Genomic DNA, 15,103 nt, shown 5'->3' with positions numbered 1-15,103 from the left:
GGCAAATAAAAGTCTTTTGAATAAAACATACACTTTGGTATTGTTAACACCTTCATATTGGAATTATTTTGTGAAATTTGGAAAAACCTGGAAATATCAGGGAATTCTATTCCGGTAAACAAGTAGGTTTTCAACCTTGCTTAAAATGGCAATTATTTTCGATTACTATCGTCTACTTTTCAAATTTTATATTAGCACGACGTGTTATTGATAAAAATCAATAAGATCGAAACAAGGGTGGTATAAAGGTTTAGGAGCAAAAGGAATACATTCGGGAAATTTAGTAAGGCTGATACTAATATTAAATTTCTTTTATGTCCGAGACCACTTGGAAGGTACGAGGGGGGAGGGGGGCGGTGGTAAAAATAAATAAGGAACAAAAAAATAAAAATGAAAAAAGTTATTTTTTCGAAATTATTATTTTTAATGATAGTTGTTAAACTTTTTTTAATCGTCCTCTGGATCATTATTTTTTTTTTTCGCATGGAAAATCTCAAGTGTGAGTTATGAGCCCAAATAACCACTACGCCGCCAATTTGGCTTTTTGATCTTATAAGGCTCTTATACGGCTAATATAGGGTATATCAGCTGTATAGTAGCACTATATTAAATAGCACGCAGTGTGAATTAAAGTGCTATTTGGTTACCTGGGAAAATATGAATTTTTCACAAGTCGATTTTTGTTCATCTTAAAAGTGCTTAGAATTTTGCCGCAAAATTTCAGATTCCGGCCCATAGTGCATTGGCTCAGTCAGCGTCGCGTGAAAGGGAGATGTTTCCTTCACGTTCAATTGAAAGATGGGTGAGAAGAGTTGGTTCTGAACAAGCACCTGGGCTCCTCACACGACAGATCAATGAGAACGGCAGACAAAGTGCTTAATAGTGGGAAGAAGATGGAACCCTTCGGCACGTTAAGGTGATGAGTTTCTGTAATTATGGTTTACGGAGCCCTCTGAAGCCAAGACCCACAAGTGGAGGGTTGTCAATATGTCTGCTCCCATTCATCGCGTTTGATGCACCGTGCGCAAAATGAGCCCTTTCCGTGAAGATGCTTTTTTATGTTCCTTCCACTTAGAGTGAACAAGTGTCTCTTCTTACACGGTGACAGAGCGCGGAGATTTGTATAAATAATGTTAAGCGACTTGACAGGCGGCTTACTAATGACAACCTGTCGTGGGTCCCGTTGAAGAAGATGAAACTCAAGTGCGAAACGAGGGTCCGATGATATATTGATCTAAATGAGGTGTCGTTTTTTCATTTGCGTGATAATATGGCTGGGAATGCGAGCTTAAGAACTAATGATCGTTGATTGTGATGAGGTGTTCTTACATTCTGATGAGAGGATGGCTCAATTTGAAAGTAATCGTTGATGTTTCTCAATTTGTTTAATAGTAAACCTAGTGAAAGCAAGTGCAAGTGCACAACTTTGAGCAACAGGGAAATTTCGCTTTTTTTAGATTACATTAAGAGCTGTCTATGCTTGTAGTCAATATACGTTTTAGTGATTTTTCCTACCATCCCAAACAATCACCAGCAGAAATGGAGTTACATAATTTGGAATCCCTTCCCCACTCAACAAATCACTCCAATTTCTCCCGCTTGACTACTCCGGACAGGAAGATTGATTGTCCAGAATCACCCACTTCCATCCAGAAGACGACCATCAGCATGTCAAATGGATCGTGAAATTACACATTTCTATTTTTGTGCTTGGCCCCCCAGCAGTGCACATTCCCGAATCCTGAGTTCCTCAGGAGCAAAAAAGAGGAGGCAACCTGTCGTCATTTGCAGCTTGCAGTAATGTTACTCCTAGCACTTCCTACACTTTAGTTGGGAAAAAGGTTTTTGAGAGTATGAGTAGGAATTTTTTTTGTATGGAACATTTTCATTGTTTTATTGGAGCAACAAATAGCCTACTTTTCAGACGAATGTCCCCGTGACTGACAGGTCGTTTCTTGTGCATACTGCCTTTGGACCAACCAAGAAGATCCCAAATGAAGATGGGTCGCTCGGACCGAAAGCAACTGCAAAATGCATGGAGGGAAACTCGGTTTACTCTGTGGGAAATTTGCGCCGTGACAGTTTTGGTGACGAAAATTTGTCACATGATAGACGCCGTAAGATCTGTGGTAAGATTGCCAGTGCAATTTTTTCTGAACCGTTGGAAGTTAGAGTCATGAAATATTCACCTGTTGTTTTTCCTAGCCATAATATTCTAACTGAGATCTACCGTTTTGGATTTGTCGTTTCAGAACCTTAATTGAGATAGACGTGTTGGTCACATCGCATCGCATCTTCGACTGCTGGAAGGTAAGTTTCGGTCATTTCCCCATTTTCCACTCGAACTATTTTCAACGGGGACAATCTAAAATTCAAATCTCTAAATTGGTTCTCATATGTCGGTGACACCTTGAGGGCAGACCAAAGTTTTGCCTCATTATCCTCGAAATATTGTCGGGAAGCAACTGAGCCCCGGACACGATACACCAAACCAAAACCCCAGGCCCCGATCATCCTAAGCCGGATTAGCCAAAACAACGCCAAACCAGGCAGAAGCTGGTGCTATTATCTATGCAAAGTTTACCATATTGTTTTCGAACATTCCTCCCACGCTTTCATAGGGGTCAAAAATATTAAAATTTTCGTCAAAACTAGTTTTGCCACCTTCATCGAAGAAATATCCAGAGGTTAAAATTTAAAGAATTTCTCACTTATTGCTCGTTGTAACAATCATGAGAGTCTGTTTATCATCTACTGCTACAGCTCTGATCATATTAGAGGGATAACAGTACCTGATAAAACCTTTCTAAACAAGCTCCAAACCCGGGATTGTTTATCATGTCAGTGAAGTAAAACACTTACCCCCATTGGAAAATAAGCGAGAAAACTGGGTTTCATCATCGCTCTCTCTTTGATGTTCTTCTTCGCTGCTGTTATTTATCAAGTTTGTCACAAACCAATCATGGACCGATACAGATGCGATGTTTTTATTCGCTCTCTTTGATCGTGCTTCGAAATCAATTGAGAACTAATTCTACAATGTTCAAAACCCTTTTAGGTAGTTTTGATCCCTTCTTTGCATGACTTCCACCCACTGTGTCGTCGTCGGTTGTGCTTGTGCATGAGGGGTTAAACTCAAGATTAAACTCGTTTCCATTATAAGAGGCGACCCCTGTACTGTTTTGCACCTAGAAACCCCCTCCTCGAGGGGTACATTGCTCCAGATTCTCCCAGTGGTGGTTCCAAAATCACGTATTGTATTTATCGCCAGCATCTTGGGAGGAAAACCTCAAACCGCCATCCGACCGACTACCGGATTAGGACGACGACGACGACGATGGACCGTGTCACTGTCAGTCGATTGCCGTGTGTGTGCACCTTTGTTGGTTAGATTGGAAAACCGATCTCCACCAACCATTTAACCCCCTGGAGGCTAATCGGATGGCCATGGCGACGGGGAAGACGATGGAATCATGTCGTTGTTTCAGGTCCCTATCATAAAATTGATAGAATCAGGGATGTTGCTCCAACCATCCCAAATTGCACACGGTTGTTCTTAAATATTTGCGGGATAGGTTGTGCTCGGGGGAGGTGATTATTATTCTACTTAACATGGGTTGTCGGAAGCTTTTCGATTTCGGGGCTGGTTGCGAGCGGCAGGTTTAATCGGTTTCTGGAGTTAGGTTCTAAAGTTAAAGGGGCAAACTTTTCAGGAAGGAAGCTAGTACGAGAAAAAGAGGATAGTGTTCAACCCGAAAGTGTTGTATAGTTTTAAATAAATTCATTGTTTTGTTTGCGTACAAAATGTAAACTTTCAAAGCTGATTAAACTTCAATCCTCACGTCGTGACTGATATGTTTTCACAGACAGGACAGACAGAACTAGAACTGGGACTGAACTGAGACTAATCTGATACAGGACTAAAACAGTGAGACATAATTCAGACAGAACTGAGGCAAAATTGACACAGAGTTGATACATAAATGAGACAGAACTGAGTCAGAATTTAGAAAGAACTGAGACATAACTAAGACAGAACTGAGACAAAATTAAGAAATAACTGAAACAGAAGTGAGACAGGACTGAGACAAAACTGAGACAGAACTGAGATGAACAGACAGAACAGACAGTAAATCACACAGCAATCAGAGAGAAAACAAACAGAAAACGAACGGAAAGGAAAGCATTAGGGCATGGAAATCCGGCATAGAACCGATTTATCTAATGATTTATTCCATGTTGATCATAAAATCCTTGAAAAATTTCTTCAAGGGAAAATTTTTGATCAATTCAAGCAAAACTCTTGTTTTTAATAGGATTCTTGGAGCATGCTTTCCATCTTTGTTAGATTACGAATGATTCCGTTCAAGTGTTAAGGAAACGAAGGCGAAGTAGGCCGTCATTAAAATTTGAACTGGTAATCGATGAGAGCACTCAGAGAGCTAACAGAGCAGCAGAAAAAGAGCAAGCAGAGAGCAGACATAGCGCAGACATTGAGCAGACAGAGAGCAGTCAGAGAGCAGTCAGAGAGCAGAAATATAGCAAACAGATACCAGAAAAAAAAAACAGACAGAGAACAAACATAGAGCAGACAAAACAGCAAAAAAAAGGGCAGACAAAGAGCAGACAGAGATCATATGGAGAGTAGACAAAGAGCAGACGGAGAGAAGATAGAGAGCAGACAGAAAGCAAACGCAGCGGCAGAAAAATAGCAAACAAAGCAGCAGAAAAAGAGCTAACAGAGCAGCAGAAAAAGATCAAACAGGTAGCAGACATAGAGAAGACAGAGAGCAGTCAGAGAGCAAACAGAGAGCAGACAGAGAGTAGACAGAGAGCAAACAGAGAGCAGATAGAGAGCAGACAGAGCAGTAGAAAAAAGAGCAGACAGTGAACATACAAAGAGCAGAGATTGAGCAGACAGAAAAAAGACAGAGAGCAGACAGAGTGAAGACAGAGAGCTGACAAAGAGCAGAAAAAGAGCAGACAGAGCAGCAGACAAAGTGCAGACAGAAAGCAAACAGAAAGCAGACAGAGAGCAACTAGAGAACAGACAGAGCAGCAGAAAAAAAACAGACAGAGAGCAGACAGAGAACAGCCAGAGAGCAGAAAAAAGCAGAAAAAGAGCAGACAGAGCAGCAGATAAAGAGCAGTCAGAGAGCAGACAAAGCAGCAGAAAATAGAGCAGGCAGAAAGCAGACAGAGAGCAGAAAAAAAAAGACAGAGAGCAGAAAAAAGGAAACAGAGAACAAATTGAGCAGCACATAGAGAGCCGATAGAAATCAGATACAGCAGCAGAAAAAATGCAGACAGAGAGCAGACAGAGCAACAGAGAAAGAGCAGAAAAAAAGCAAACGGAGAGCAGACAGAGAGCAGTCCGAGCACCAGACGGAGAGCAGACAGAAAGTAGATAGAGAGCAGACAGAGAGCAGACAGAGAGCAGACAAAGAGCAGACAAAGAGCAGACAGAGCTGCAGAAAAAGAGACAAAACTGAGACAGATCTGAGACAAAACTAAGAAATAACTGAAACAGAAGTGAGACAGGACTGAGACAAAACTGAGACAGAACTGAGATGAACAGACAGAACAGACAGTAAATCACACAGCAATCAGAGAGAAAACAAACAGAAAACGAACGGAAAGGAAAGCATTAGGGCATGGAAATCCGGCATAAAACCGATTTATCTAATGATTTATTCCATGTTGATCATAAAATCCTTGAAAAATTTCTTCAAGAGAAAATTTTTGATCAATTCAAGCAAAACTCTTGTTTTTAATAGGATTCTTGGAGCATGCTTTCCATCTTTGTTAGATTACGAATGATTCCGTTCAAGTGTTAAGGAAACGAAGGCGAAGTAGGCCGTCATTAAAATTTGAACTGGTCATCGATGATTGTAGCTAATTCATCTCACGATTGCGACTTACAATTAGTGTGAATCAAAATAGAAATTTTCTAAGCTGATTAAAACTTTAATCCTACTCGGTCGTGACTGATTTGATATCAGATTGAAGTTAAGATAGGATTTTCAAGAAAATATTCATAATAGGTTCTCGTCGAAACAAGAGGTGCTTACAGTTTTATTCATTTGCTGGTCAAAATAATTGAAAGAACAGACAGCGAGCAGCAGAGAGCAGACAGAGCAGCAGACAAAGAACACTCAGAAAGCTAACAGAGCAGCAGAAAAAAAACAAGCAGACATAGTGCAGACAGTGAGCAGACAGAAAGCAGTCAGAGAGCAGAAATATAGCAAACAGATAGCAGAAAAAAAAACAGAGAACAGACAGAGCAGACAGAACAGCAAAAAAAGGGCAGACAGAGAGCAGAAAAAGAGCAGTCAAAGGGCAGACAGACATCATATGGAGAGCAGACAATAAGAAGATAGAGAGCATACAGAAAGCAAACGCAGCAGCAGAAAAAGAGCAGACAAAGCAGCAGAAAAAGAGCTAACAAAGCAGCAGAAAAAAAGCAGACAGGTAGCAGACATAGAGAAGACAGAGAGCAGTCAAAGAGCAGACAGAGAGCAGACAGAGAGCAGACAGAGAGCAAACAGAGAGCAGATAGAGAGCAGACAAAAAGCAAACGTAACAACAGAAAAAGAGCAGACAAAGAGCAGACAGAGAGCAGACAGAGCAGCAGACAAAGAGCAGTCTGACAGCTAACAGAGCAGCTGAAAAAGAGCAGACAGTTAGCAGACAAAGAGCAGACAGAGATTATATGGAGAGCAGACAGAGAGCAAACAGAGGGCAGACAACGAGCAGACAGAGCAGCAGAAAAAGAGCAGACAGTGAGCATACAAAGAGCAGAGATTGAGCAGACAGAGAGCAGACAGAGTGAAGACAGAGAGCTGACAAAGAGCAGAAAAAGAGCAAACAGAGAGCAGAAAAAGAGCAGACAGAGCAGCAGACAGAGTGTAGACCGAAAGCTAACAGAAAGCAGACAGAGAGCAACTAGAGAACAGACAGAGCAACAGAAAAAGAACAGACAGAGAGCAGAAAAAAGCAGACAGAGCAGCAGATAGAGAGCAGTCAGAGATCAGACAAAGCAGCAGAAAATAGAGCAGGCAGAAAGCAGACAGAGAGCAGAAAAAAACAGACAGAGAGCAGAAGAAAGCAGACAGAGAGCAGAAAGAGTAGCAGATAGAGAGCCGATAGAAATCAGACAGAGCGCAGACAGAGCAGCAGAGAAAGAGGAGACAGAGAGCAGAAAAAGAGCAAACGGAGAGCAGACAGAGAGCAGTCCGAGCACCAGACGGAGAGCAGACAGAGAATAGAAAAAGGTATGACAAAGAGCAGACAGATTGCAGACAGAGAGTAGATAGAGAGCAGACAGAGCAGCAGAAAAAAGAGCAGACAAAGTGCAGACAGAGCAGCAGATAGAGAGCAGACAAAGAGCAGACAGAGCAGCAGAAAAAGACCAAACAGAGAGCATACAGCGAGCAGACAGATTGCAGACAGAGCAGCAGAAAAAGAGCAGACAGAGCAGCAGAAAAGAACAGACAAAGAGCAGACAGAGCAGCAGAAACAATGCAGACAGAGAGCAGACAGTGAGCAGACAGAGCAATAGAAAAAGAGCACACAAAGCAGACAGATAGCAGACGGAGAGCAGACAAAGAGCAGACAGAGCAGCATACAGAGTGCAGACAGAGTGCAGACAGAGTGCAGACAGAGTGCAGACAGGGTGCAGACAGAAAGCAAACAGAAAGCAGACAGAGAGTAAATAGAGAACAGACAGGGCAGCAGAAAAAGAACCGACAGAGAGCAGAGAGCAGAGAGCAGACAGGGAGCAGATAGAGAAAAAACAGAGAGCAGACAGAAAACAGACAGTGAGCAGACAGAAAACAAACAGAACAGGCGAAACAGACAGGAACTGAAAAAAAAAACAGAGAGGAAACCAACAAAAAACAGACATAGTCAGACGGAAAACAAGTAAAACGCAGACAGAAAACACAAAAAAAAACGGACAGAGAACAGACAGAAACTGACAGAATGTAGACAGAAAACAGGCAAACAAACAGACAAAAAGCCGCCCAAGCAGCACAGTTTGTTTCAACTCAAGAATAAAATAATCTCTTGAAACTAATCCAAGTTGTCAATGGGTGAAAATATGACTTTCAATTGCACTGAATAGCAACGCAAAAAGCGCAAGAGGTGGAGTCTGTTTGCAACATATTTAAGTTATATCGAAATTGCTAGTTTGTGGCAAAATACTTGAGAGACAAAAAAATGAAAACAAAAATAAGAACGAGAACCAAACTTCCGACCTCAAGATCACCAAACTTCTCCTCTACTCACTACTCCACCAGCTCTTCGAACAATTGCTACGCCAACGCACTATAAAAGCGACCACATGGCCCATTAATCAAAGCTTGTTGCTTATTACTTTACTGCACCCTTCGGAATACAAGTTCATTACTGTCGAAATTAGACCACGCCTGAAATAATCTAAACTTTTTGCAAAAACTTCCGCGCAACATATGAGAAACACCATTCAAACAAACAAACTGTTGCTAGACCATGTTTTCGTTGTTAGATAATACGTAAGGTGCAACTCAACCATATTGCAACTCGATTCAAACAAACAAACTTCTAGCTGTCATACACGTAGTTTAGTGCAACTTGGTCGCAACTGGGATGGATCTTCTTGAGTTGTGGGTATAGAAACGAAAATTGAATGCAAGTAGCGGATGCTTTAAATGGAAGTCATTTGAAACATAACATTAAAACCGGCATTTTGGGAGAAGTTTCAAGAGTTTGTTTGAAAAGTTGCTGGAAACATCTTGACAAACTTGACTTCATTGCTATTTGCAAAGGACATTTGCAGCAAATCTTGTCGTTTCAAAAATGTTGAACGTCAAACAAGAAGTGAAATGCGTGTTGATTGGAACGGAAATAAAACTTTATAAGCCTGTATATTGATATGCAACCCAACTAGAACCATGTAAGTTACAGATGCTTTTATTGATACGCGATTGAAACCATTTTTGAAAAGCATCTTTTTGGAAGATGTTTCGTGTGCTACTTGGGCGAAAGAAAACAGAGAGAAACTACAGAAAATAGACAGAAACAGACGGAAAACAAGCTTAAAACAGACAGAAAACAGATAGGAATTGATAGAAAGCAGTCAGAAACAGACAGGAAGCAGACAGAAAACAGGCAAAAATAGGCAGAAAATATGGGACAAAGCCTGCTTCTCAGCTTAGTGTTCTTATGAGCACTTCCACATTATTAACTGAGAGCTTTCTATGCCAATTAACCATTTTTGCATGTGTATATCGTGTGGCAGGTACGAAGATACTCTTTGCCCTGGGAAGTCGAGAAAATTTCTAACCCGAAAAGATCCTCGACCGGTGGGATTCGAACTCACGACCCTCAGCTTGGTCTTGCTGAATAGCTGCGCGTTTACCGCTACGGCTATCTGGGCCCCGTACATAGCACAGACAGAAAACAGACAGAACAGACATCACCGGAGACTTCAAAACCTGACATTGAACAGATTTATCTGAAGATCTATCCCATGGTTATCATAGAATCGTTAAAGAAACTTGCCTGAACCGTATTTCAGGGAAATGTTTTGATAAATTCGGGCAAAATTCTTGTTTTTGGTAGAATTATTTCCGTTTTTGGTAGATTACGAATGATTCCATTGAAGTGTTCAGAGAACGAATCACCTGAGTTCACGTATTTCTCTTACGATTCTGAATGGGTTTTTTCAACCATATGACCTTAAATTTTTATCCACCAGTTCTCAACGATATTTTCTTATCCTTTGGTGGATTCAAATCAAATTCCTCAGCCAAACCCGTAACATGACCTCTGGAATAATCTTTTCATGCCCCTGGACGATTTCTGTTTGGAAAGTTTCAATGTTTAATAAACATCATTTCTGAGAGAGATTTGAAGTTTGGCAGATTCTTGTTTTGATATTCAACTACACTTTAACAAAATCATCCAAAGGTGACTTGGGACATTTCTGATAAGTTACACTGTTATTTAGAAGATTACTAACGAAATTTTGAACATCATTATAATTATGTAGTTTGTCTTATATTTGGAGTTTTCTGCAAAAACAAAATCTAACTTTCACGAAAGCTCTCTCTCTGATTTTTTACGAGATCCAGGAAGAATGTATTAGGTAAATCCGTGAGAGATTCGAACAAAATTGTTTGATTTGTCCGTATGAATGTAATTTAATTCGAAAACGATTCTGTAGTCTACTTTTTTATAAATATGTCTAATTTAACAGAATAATCAATCACCATTAAAACACGTATTCAAAGCAAGTAACGCATTCAAAGCAAGTACTGGAGGTGTCTGGGTTCAAATTATAGTTGATCCAGGTTTTTTACTTAATAAAGAAAATTTCCTTGATTTCCTTGGCCTAGAGTGCCTGTCTTCAAATCTGACGCTTCAACAGCCAATCAATGTTTTTTATAGAGACTTCCGTGTTAATACTTCATTATGTACTTAAACGATTCAGGAAAAAAATCTGACCATATTCTGATAATATTTCCGCCTTGGAGTAGAAAATATTTGGAATTTTCCTCGATATATTTATAAGGATTTGATGAGCCGTTTCTTTTTCAGCAAATACGTTTCGAGATTGTTCAGGAATACATCATTGATGTACTTTGACGAGTTGAATTCAGCTTCTTCATTGGATAACATTTGAAATTTTTCTGCTCCTGGAGACTCAAGGGTTCGCTTGAGTTACGTTATTACGAAACGATTATAACTGCTCGGAACTACACAAAACTATTTATCCGCAGACGTCATACTTTTCATGATCCATTGTCCATACAGAGACTCCAAAATTGGAGAAGCACAGAATACACTGTGAAGGCGCATGATGTTCAACCACAAAGAAGTTGACTAGGGTGATATGGATGTCCTCTAAATTAAGGTATGCTGGTGTAATGGATTCTGCAGTTAACCTTTCGGTTGTCGCGTGAATTTTTGTAACGCGGTCACACCCTTGGTTGTGCGAATATCTCAGGAGCCTGACTTCTTCGAAAGATGGCATCTACGGCAAAGTTGTTCAGAAGCTCAAATGTATTCTTTGTTTGATCCTTGAAGTTCGAGAGTAGCTAAAGTAATGATAGCCCTTGAGCTACGTATCAACTTTTTCGAAGATACCATCTTTCTAAAAGGTCAGTATCCTGAAGTATTCGAAAAACAAAAGTTCCATGCCCACTAGTGCCACCTCGCGGTCGAATTCCGAACTGAATGGGGTACCATCAGATTGCGCTCCACCTCCATAACAACTTTACTGCAGACCCCTTGTTTCGATATTAAGGTACACCGGGGCAAGTTGAAACGGCTGGGATAAGATGAAATGGCAAGGTATAATAGTGAAAATGTAAAATCATGATAAATTTTACTACGGGTACATTAAGTTAATAGATAAAGCCAACTCTTACGGAAGAAAAACATGTTAACATATATTACCATCATGTTCAAAACTTCGCATTTCATCTTGCCCCACCCGTTTCAACTTGCCCCGGTGTACCTTATCTGGATTTTGAGTTTTACCGATTTCAAATTGTGGTCTACTCATTCCGTATACAGTGCGTCCATTATTATGCGACTTCTATGTACATTTGTTGATTTTACCGCATTATAAATAGCCATACCACAGACAAACAGACGTAACACTGTCGAAATTTTCATCGACCACTCATTTAACGATCATTTCAAATTCGTCATGTTTCAAACCTCACCACCAGAGGCGCGTGTATCGTTTTTTTTGTATTTGACGTTTCACACTACCGCTATCTGCAGGTCTTATTGCACGAAACAGTACTTCGTGCAACAAGCTCACCAGACGATGAAGGTGTAAACTGGGCGATGGATTTTAGCGAAATTTGTTCTAATTGTTACGTCTATTTGTCTGTGGCCATACTATAAACAAAAACTGTCGAGTATTGTTGTTAAGAAGATTCTTGAGGAATACTTTTTGGTTTGGTGTCGATAGATATCTTTGTTACAAAATCATACAACTGTTGTACAACGTACAACAGCGCGACAGCCCGAAAGTTAAGATCTGTATTTGAATGTTCTAGAATCTACAGAAACTCTACTCTAGGTCATTTCCACCCACATCGAAAAATAAAAACTTCACCTCTGTCATGTGCGAAAACCCGTTACTGCGAGGGTGGCTCTACCCCGTGTGATTCTACTCCCTTACCACCCGTCAACCGATCAGAATTTGATTCGAAATCAATGCCTCAAAAAGTAATACTTCAAGTTGCACCAAAACGCGAATGTCACTCGGATAACTTCATGTGAGTTATCACGGTACAATCCGATGGCGGGGGGAGAGGGGCGAAACTTCATGAAGTGGGGGAACACCTAGTGACACATCATCCAAAAACGCAACATATGGTGGGGAGGGGAGGCTTCGACTCCACGTGCCACACAGTAATATCATTTGCATTTTGATTGGAATCGAAATTTGCCAAAATCCAATCAATTTCCCGCGCACACGGCACATAACAAGCAAATATGCTCGCACACAGTCGACAGTCGATTTCATTACGGTTACTGTTTTTTTTCGCAGGTTAGCTGTCGTGGTCACATGAAAATGCGAGGGGGAAGTTGTTTACAGGTGTGACGAGTTATGACAGCCAGCCGATTGTGATATGAACTGGAATTGATGGAAGTAAATGAGCGACATCCTTTGTGGTAAATGCTTTCTCCAAGGAAACTTTTGAAGTCACCTTCCACCAAACACAAATGCAAAGTGTTTGTGGAATCACGACAGCGGAAATCGCGAATAATGGCTCTTGGAGAAGTTGTTGTTCAGATGAGGAGAGAATTTGGATGGGAAGGATGAAAGTGCTCGGATTCAGTTTTCCCAGAATCCACTTTGTGGCGGCGATTTTTCAACTGCTCCGGTTGACAGGGATTCAAATTGATTTCATTATTTTGTGGTAGGTACTACTGCTGTGCACTCCAAATTCATCAACGGTTTTGAGCAGTCAACGCCGTTCTTTGGGTGGAAGAAGCGTAAAATAAAGAACCTTTCGTGTTGGACCAGAACTGAGAATTAGGGTGGAGTTGTTTGAATAATCTGACAAGTTCAGAATAGAAAATCGATTTAAGGCAAGTTTCATGAAAGTGCTACTCATTTGATATATTCTGTTCATAATGTCTTCAATTCGTTTATTTTAAGTATGCCACCGCATCCATCTCTGGTAGCAGATTTCTAATCCAATTGAAGCCTCTAGAAAGAATCTATTTTTGATGGTTCTCTTCTCTAGGATCTCTTCTTTATTCAAATCGATCCCTCCTATCACTTTTTTAATTCAGCCTGCAGTGAATAATAATCTGAAATACCTCACCAGGAAATTCTACAAAGTTCACTTGGAATTTTCTAAAATATTACTCGTAGGTACTCTATCAGATTTCCTTAAGCCTCCCGACGTTCGAAAACTCCGAGTGCTTGCAAGTCCTCCTCGAGCTTCGTCCACTTTTCATTCCCGTACTACCGGCCTTATGAGCGTGTTGTACATGGTACAATTGGTGCGGCTGTGAATCTTTGATCCACAGCTTCTTGATCACAGCTTCTTGTGGAGGACATAGTAGGCCCGAATTCCACTGATGATGCGCCTCCGTACTTCACGGTTAACGTTATTGTCAGCCGCCAGCAAGGATCCAAGGTAGACAAATTCGTCGACCACCTCTAACGTATCCCTGTCTACTATAACTTTTACAATGATAGCCCTTGAGCTACTGAACAACTTTGCTCAAGACGCCATGTCTATGTAGTCAGGATTCTGATATATCCGCAAAATAAAAGTTTCATGCTCACTAGCGCCGCCTGGTGGCAAAATTTTGAATCTCATAGCTTTTATAATGCATGCACACTAATGCTGCCTGGTGGCGCAATTTCACTTAAGCAGTGTTGCCAGCTACGAAAAAAAAATTGAACCCTTCATGAAAAACTGGATTACAGTTGAACAGTATTGCTATGTTGCTAAGCATTATATTTTTCTGTTCCGCTCAAGTTTGATGGTTTGAATCTTTACTTTATTCTTCTTAAACAGTGTTGCCAGCCACATGAACATTTGTGATTCGGCCGACTGTATGGCACGCAACACTTCCTGCAACTGTGGTGAACATTCGGTATCGTTATCTTTATTTTTTTTGTGTATTTGCATATCACACCCATAGAATTGGCTCTATTGATAACAATCGAGCAGTGTTGCCATCTATTACCAAAATATGAAAACTTGAACGGCCATTTTGGAAAGTTCGCAACTCATGCTTCAACTTTGCCGAATATGTCGAATCAATATTTCCGCATCTAGACGTTGCATTTTTCAAAAACATAATTATAACTACTTTCGGATGGCTTTCTCAGTCTGGAAGTCGAAAAACGATGTTTTTTACATTCCCGACGTTTCGGCCGATGGGTTTTGGCCTTTTTCAAGGGGTGTTGCTAAAAAAATGCATCTAGAAAATCCTGCAAGATTTTGTCAAGAGATTCAATTGATTTAAAAAAAATTTATCTCAGCAACTGATCTGACGAATTCCATTCAAACGGGCCGATAAAAAATAAAAATTGTGCTTGTTAGTCCTCGATTTGGATACAACTTTATACATGTTTCCATAAATAAATGTTTAGTATAGATATTTCGAACATTTTGACTCAAGAACAACTTTAAAAAATGGTCTATGAGTTTTGGACGCCTTCCAAAACTCTCCAATTTTCATTCGAAAAATCTTGTATCATGATCCAGATTTTTTTTAACAAATCGTGAATGAAAATTCAAGCTTCTCTACGGAAATCATTCATAGCCGCCAACTGTCTGATAGTCGTAGGTTTCTATATTATTATTTTTTTTGTATGATAATCAAAAAATTTTATTTTTTTTACCTTAACAATCATGTTAGTTTATTTTCCAACAACTCTTCAAACTTTTTCGCTTGAGCATATCTCTATCTCAAACATTTCTTAAGAAGTTATCAATTATTCTGAAATCTTTGCAATTACCGCAAGAATGTCTCTGAAGGTTTTCAAACCAATCATAAAATATACTTTTTCAAAAAAAAAAAAAATTGAAAAAAAAAAATCTTTCAAGGTTTGTGGATGAATTTAAGGTAA

General features: G+C 40.1%; 1 protein-coding gene across 2 annotated transcripts in view; it reads left to right on the top strand.

Annotated features, from left to right (window-relative positions):
* Positions 1–2,249: 2,249 nt before the first annotated feature.
* LOC5567474 (putative GPI-anchored protein pfl2) overlaps positions 2,250–15,103 on the top strand; it is a 139,984-nt gene continuing 127,130 nt past the window's right edge. For both annotated transcript variants that reach the window (XM_021852585.1, XM_021852584.1), the window contains exon 1: positions 2,250–2,310. The gene's annotated coding sequence lies outside the window, so the exon portion shown is untranslated. The remainder of the gene's footprint in view (positions 2,311–15,103) is intronic.

This window comes from Aedes aegypti, chromosome 3 (genome assembly GCF_002204515.2).
Source record: "Aedes aegypti strain LVP_AGWG chromosome 3, AaegL5.0 Primary Assembly, whole genome shotgun sequence".
NCBI lineage: Eukaryota > Metazoa > Arthropoda > Insecta > Diptera > Culicidae > Aedes > Aedes aegypti.
Note: the sequence above shows the minus strand (reverse complement) of the source record. Positions and strands in the feature narration are given on the sequence as shown.